The sequence below is a fragment of the Nannospalax galili genome, unplaced genomic scaffold (genome assembly GCF_000622305.1).
Source record: "Nannospalax galili isolate Female #2095 unplaced genomic scaffold, S.galili_v1.0 scaffold737, whole genome shotgun sequence".
Lineage (NCBI taxonomy): Eukaryota > Metazoa > Chordata > Mammalia > Rodentia > Spalacidae > Nannospalax > Nannospalax galili.
In genome coordinates this window covers 653,482-660,135 of record NW_008341172.1, presented here as the reverse complement: position 1 = coordinate 660,135, position 6,654 = coordinate 653,482, and positions in this window count along the sequence as shown.

Genomic DNA, 6,654 nt, shown 5'->3' with positions numbered 1-6,654 from the left:
TAAAAAAAAAAAAAAAAAAATTGACTCTAATACACATACAGAAAAGCACATTGACTTGAGGTGAAGCTCATTGGTAGAATAAATGCATGCATGTACAAGGCTCTGGGCTTAATCCCCAACACACACACACACACACACACACACACACAAACACACCCCATATATGCATATATTTATATATAAGTAGATACATATATCTGAAAGACCAGTATCAAATCCTACTTTGTAGCTTTACTTTTAAAATATTTTATTATTTTTATTTTATGTGTATGAGTGTATTGCTTGCATGTATGTGAGTGCACCTGTGTTGTGCAATGCCACTGAAGTCAGAAGAGGGCTTCAGATTCCCCTGGAACTGGAGTTAAGGATGGTTCATTGCCATCATATGGGTGCTGGGAATCAAACCAGGGTCCTCTGCAAGAGCAGTCAGTGCTCTTAACCGCTGAGCCATCTCTCCAGCTCCTGTAGCTTTATTTTTAATTAATTTTTGCATTAATTATGTATGTATATGTGCACATGTGGAAATCAAAGACAGTTTGTTCTCTCCTTCCCCCATGTGGGTTATGGGTATTGAACTTAGATCATCAGCCTTGGTGGTTAGCGTCTTCACCCACTGAGCTAACTTTCAGGCCCTGCTCTGTATGTTTAGATGGACTTTGGTTGGGAGTTAAAGATTTATATGTAGCAGGACAGCTGTTCTGTTTCAATCTGTTGAAAATCAACTGTAACACCAGGGTTTTTTGTTATTATTATTGTAGTGAGGTGTGTGTGTATGTGTATGTGTATATGCGTACATAGAACTATAGTCTTATCTTTCTCAGTCTTTATCAATTTTTACTAGAAAAAATACATAGATATTCCTCAGTTTATGATGAGGTTGGATCCTGATGCTTATTGTTAAATCCAGAGAACACTGAATACTCCCAACTTTCTAGGCATACAGCTTCCCCTGCCTTAAGTGTGGTTCAAACACTTATGTAAACACAGCCTTGGGCAAAGCTACCCAACTCAAAGCCTGCTTAATAATACAATGTGGACCATCTTATGCAATATACTGAAAACTATACTGAAAAAAAAAAAACAGGATGGCTGTATGGTACAGTTTTGCACCATCATAAAATTGGAAAAATGCTTGAATCGAACCATGGTAAGTGAGGGATTGTCTGTCTGGACGTCCCTGGCCAGTTTTATTCTCTACAAGTCAGTTGGCAAACTTTGCCTGCAAACCGCACTTAGACTGCCACCTGGCGTTACACTGTTCACAAACTAAGAATGATTTTTACATCGTTGAGTGGTTGTGTAATAGTCAACCTCCTGGCTCTTGAAGCATAAAATGTTTACTATTTGACCCATTAAGAAAAGTCTGCCAACCTCACTGTACAAGAGAAAGATGAATAAGCAACTCAGCAATGTCTCTTGAGAGGCTGGTGGAACAAAGGAAAAACTCTGGGAGTGAGCAAGAGTGGGTAGCTTTTATCCAGATCATGCAGCAGTGTTTATGTATGCGTCCTTGGCAATGTCACGGGTCTTAGGTTATGTTGTTGGTGTGATTCAAAGTTTTTATGTCTGAGACTGTTCCATTTAGTAAACAAATAAAAGCAAAACATGGATAAAGACTCATCAAATGAAAATACAGTTAAAGAAAAGCTTGTGGGAAGATCACAACTAGAATTACTGTAGTGGGTATGCAGTTTACATAATCTCAGCACAGCAGGGACTGTTTTAATGTTTCTAGGTCCAAATGCTTGTGTTTCTCATCCTCATGTTGCTTAGTTTTCTGCTTTGAGGAAAATTCCCATGCAGTTCTGAAGCTCTGTCCTGGGCAAGGCAAACACTGGTGCTTTGCTAGCTGTGAAACAGATAAAGTGTCTATCCATCAGTTAACTAACACTTGGAAACCAAACAGGTCCCATCAACTCAATGTCGTGCATGGAGCCAAGAGAAATAGATGGATCATCAGGCTTTACAAAGGGAGTTCACAGTAGTCTCTGATAGCACTGAATAATATCTTTGAAAGTTTCAAAACACAGATAAGATGAACTCATTTGTATTTCTTGGGAATTATTCTTTTGAAACAATAAACCCCAGCCAGGTTTAGACTGTTTTGATAGTCAGTCAATATCGCCACCTGCTGGCTCCACTGAGAAGGGCTCTTTTTGTCAACATTTCATAGAAATGTGATAAAACTAAATCATTTGGCAGGATGGAGGAAACTGTCATTACAATGTTTAGTCTCTTTCCTTTCCTTTACCAACAGCATTCATGGAATTGTGCCTTTAGATATAATGTTGTTTTCACGTGTGTGAATGTCTGTTGACAACAGACATATAGCTACAGAAGATTTTAAATGTACTTACATTTTAAGCTTATAGGTTAAATCGTTGTGGAAGTACTGTTTTGTCTTTTCTTCTCTTTCCCCTTCTTCTCCCTCTCCCTCTACTTCTTAATCCACTAACCCCTCTCTTTGAAAGAAATGGGGTCCTATTCTGTTGGCCAGGTTGGTTTTGTCCTCTTGAGCTAAAAAGGGACCATCCCAAATGGCTGGGTCCATGGGCATGCACTGTTGCCTGACTCTTCATTTTAAATGTATGGGTAGTGGAGACAAATTAAGAAAAAGAGGTAAAACTTTTATCAACCATTTTTTTTCCTCATGGTGGTAGCATTTATTTACTGGTTGGTAGATGGGGAAAATTAACATGGATTAAAGTGAGGGAGGGCAGTGGTTGCTGATGTCCTTTCAATCAAGTCTTCTGATGTAGAACATCATTTTAATGTTGTTACATTGATTTAATCATAAAGACACTGTGTTTTTAGCCGTGAATAATCTTTTACTACAAACATACACATCCCATAAATATGCTCGAGTCACATTTGATTTTGAATAGCTAAACTCAATGTTTTCCCTTCTCTCTGTAATATATCTGAAGATTACTTTTGCGCTAGTCTTTGAATGAGTGCTTGTGAACAATGGAAACTGCCTGGAAAAATGCATATAATCAACATTTGTGCAGCAGTAATGGACTTTTTAAATCCTTTAACAGTAAGTTGTGGTTTGGGGGTATAGTTCAGTGGTAGATCACTTGCCAGTATTCAAAAGACCCTGGATTCTATCCTCAGCATCATACAGACACAGACACGCAGACACGCGCGTGCATACACACACACACACACACACACACACACACACACACACACACACAAAGAAACCCAGATCAGCAGCAGTGGTGGTAGAAGGGCTGATCAAGAGAAATCTGTCTGTATGTATCAACTAAACATCTATATCCTTACAAATAGCACACACAAGTTCCCTGGTGGTATAAATTGAAGTGTACCACAAATGCCCCCAAAACATGGTAACCTTTATTCATAGACAAAAGTTTAGAATTTCAAGTTAGAGTGAAGCACTCCCCACTCCAATAATGATAAAAACTTAAAACATAACATAAAAACCCTATTAATTAGAGTTTCAGATTTCAAAATAACTTTTCTAATATTGAAAGCTAAGTATCAATAACTAAGTGTGCTTGTAGGCACAAAAAGTCATATTTAGGTTAAAATATATTTTAGTTCTTATCTATAAGGCAGCACAACTTATTTATAGAAGTTCTGTCTCCTTCGACTGTAAGTTTTAAGACTCTTGGAGAGTTGCCAGGCTTTCACAGTAAGGAAGTCTGACTGAGCCCCTGTGTTTGTGCTATTTCACCCATTACTTCAGACCACTGCCCACAGATGATGGTGCTAAGCTTCTGAGTTGGGAGACATCAGAACAGCACCCTGTGAAGCATTATTTTGTCAGAGAAACAGAGGAGGCTTGCCTGGCTGAGGAAGTCAGCTACAATATCAAACTGTGTTTATAACAGGCAGGACTAGGATGATGATTTTAGAAAGCTGGAATTGCTTGGGTTCCATACCCTGATGGACTGGGTGCTTTTACTTGGACTAGCTGAACTGTTAGTACTTAAATTAGTCTACTTTGTTTCTACCACATTCGTATTTTAGTTTTTGTGATGAACGCTCACTATGGTAGCCCAGGTTGGCCTCTCACTCCTGGGCTTGTAATCCTCTTGCCTCAGCCTCCTGAGTAGTTGGGAATTGAGGTATGCCTTGTCTAGCTGCTCCACTTATTTTAAAATAATCTTTTAGGTCTATACATCTAAAAAATGTACATTCCCTACCATCATAAAAGTTTATTTTGCAGGTTTATGTATAAAATAAATCAAAGCCAGGTACGAAGGTACATGCCTTTAATCCCAGCACTCAGGAGGCAGAGGCAGGTGGATCTTTGTGAGTCTGAGGCCAGCCTGGTCTACATGTCGAGTTCCAGGTCAGCTAGGACTACAGGGAGACCTTGTCTCAAAAAGACCAAAAAAAAAAAAAAATCGATAGAGTCTGTGTGATTTAAAAAGAGTAAAAAGAGGGCCTTCATCAAAAGTTAAATTTACATTTAGATGTTAGTGCTCCACATAGAAGTTAAAGCTGAAGAATGGAGTAGGGAATGTGCAGTTACTGATGAGTGAGGAAAATTGTATGCACACCCACAGTAGCAGCATCTCACTTTACTATTGGCAAAGCAGAAGAGTTCCAGTTTCTCTACATACCCACAGTTCCTAGTTTCCTCTCTCTCTCTCTCTCTCTCTCTCTCTCTCTCTCTCTCTCTGTGTGTGTGTGTGTGTGTGTCCAGGGATAAAGCACAGGGCTCTGTGCCTGCTGAATACATATTCTAGCACTGAGCTCTACCCTCAGTCACATACATCCTTTTTTACAAATCATGTGATCCTAGTGTCTATAAAGCATATTGTAATTGTTTGGATTTATATTTTTCTAGTGATAATTACACTGAACATCTTTTCATACACTTAATAGCCATTTTTGTAATTTTTGGAAAAATGTTCATTCAAGTCCTTGCCATTTCTGAATCATTTGCTGTGGCTGTTGAGTCATAGAAAATAAACACAAGCATTTTTTGCTGATTTTTTCTTTTATTTACAAGACAAACTACTAAATTGTACTTTTGTTGAGACAGGGTCTCATTATGTAGCCCTGGTTGGCCTAGAACTCACTATGTACAGCAGGCTGGCCTTGAACTCACAGAGATCCAGTTGCTCTGTTTTCTGAGGTCTGGGATTAAAGGCATGTGCCTCCATATAGCGCCCCTAAATTGTACCGGTAGGTTGCAAAGTAAATGACAAGATTTGGCCCATGTACATCAACCATAGTCAATCTTGTTGGTACTGAATAAAATATTTATTTATTGATTTAATATTGTTTTGCAAATACAGAGGGGGAAGGGTTGATGCAGAATTTAATGTTGTTTAATTTTTTTATCTTAAAACATTTAAAGTTTATTAACACTTACAAAAAAAAATACCCAAAAAACAAAAACCATGCCCAAACTATTATATACAGAAACATTCAAAGAATGAAAAAAAACCCATAATTTAAAATTCAGATTTTCAAGGTAACAGCCCCTCATGGAATCCTATATGGACTTTGCCCATTTAAGGACTTACTTTACACTGAAAATGAAGATTCTAGGTGATGGAAGACCTTCCCTGATCCTGGATTGGCAGAATTGATATTGTGAAAGCGACTGTACTACCAAAACCCACAGAATGGGAGAAAATTTTTACCTGCTATACATCAGTTAAGGGGCTAATATCCAGAATTTATAAAGAATTGCAGAAATTAAACATCAAGGAAATAAAACTACCAATAAATAAATGGGCTGACAAATTAAATTGACAATTTCTAGAAAAAGAAAATCGAATGACCGATAACTACTCGAAAAGCGTTCAGTATCCCTAGTCACTAAGTAAATGTAAATCAAAAGTACTTTGAGATACCTCCTCACCCCAGTCAAAATGGCTGTCATCAAGAAATTGGACAACAAATGTTAGAAAGGATGTGGAGAAAGAGGAACCCTGATTCACTGCTGGTGGAACTGCAAATTAGTACAGCCATTATGGAAATAAGCTTGGAGGTTCCTCAAAGATCACAAATAGAACTGAAATATCACCCAAATATCTTACTCCTGGACACACACCTAGAGAACTCCATACCTTACCATACAGATATTTATACCTCCATGTTTAGTGCTGCTCCATTAACTATAGCAAGGAAATGGACCCAGCCTAAATCTCCATAACAGATGTGTGGATTATGAAAATCTGGTACATATATTAAATGGAATATTATCCAGCTCTAAAGAAAAATGAAATCACATAATTCACAGGAAAATGGATAGACCTAGAATGTATAATATTAAGCAAGGTCACCCAATCTCAGAAAGAAAAAAACCCACATGTTCTCCCTCATTGTAGATCTTAGTCTATAATGTATACATGTACATATGCACACAAATACATGTGTTTGTATACTGTAACATTTAGAAAGGAGAACAATAAAGGATAATTTTTAAAAAGCATATGTACATAAAAAGCATACTAATGAGTTCACACACACACATATTATACTTTGTGTAAGTCCTACCTCAATATATAGCACATTTTCAGTCTGGTATATTATTTGATCCATATATACTATAATTTTACCCTTACCATGAACCCTCTATAGTATCTAGATTTTTCCCTTTCCTTTAACACTGGAATTGCTTGAACAGCTAATCCTCTGGGCTTGTAGTGGCTTCTTTACCAC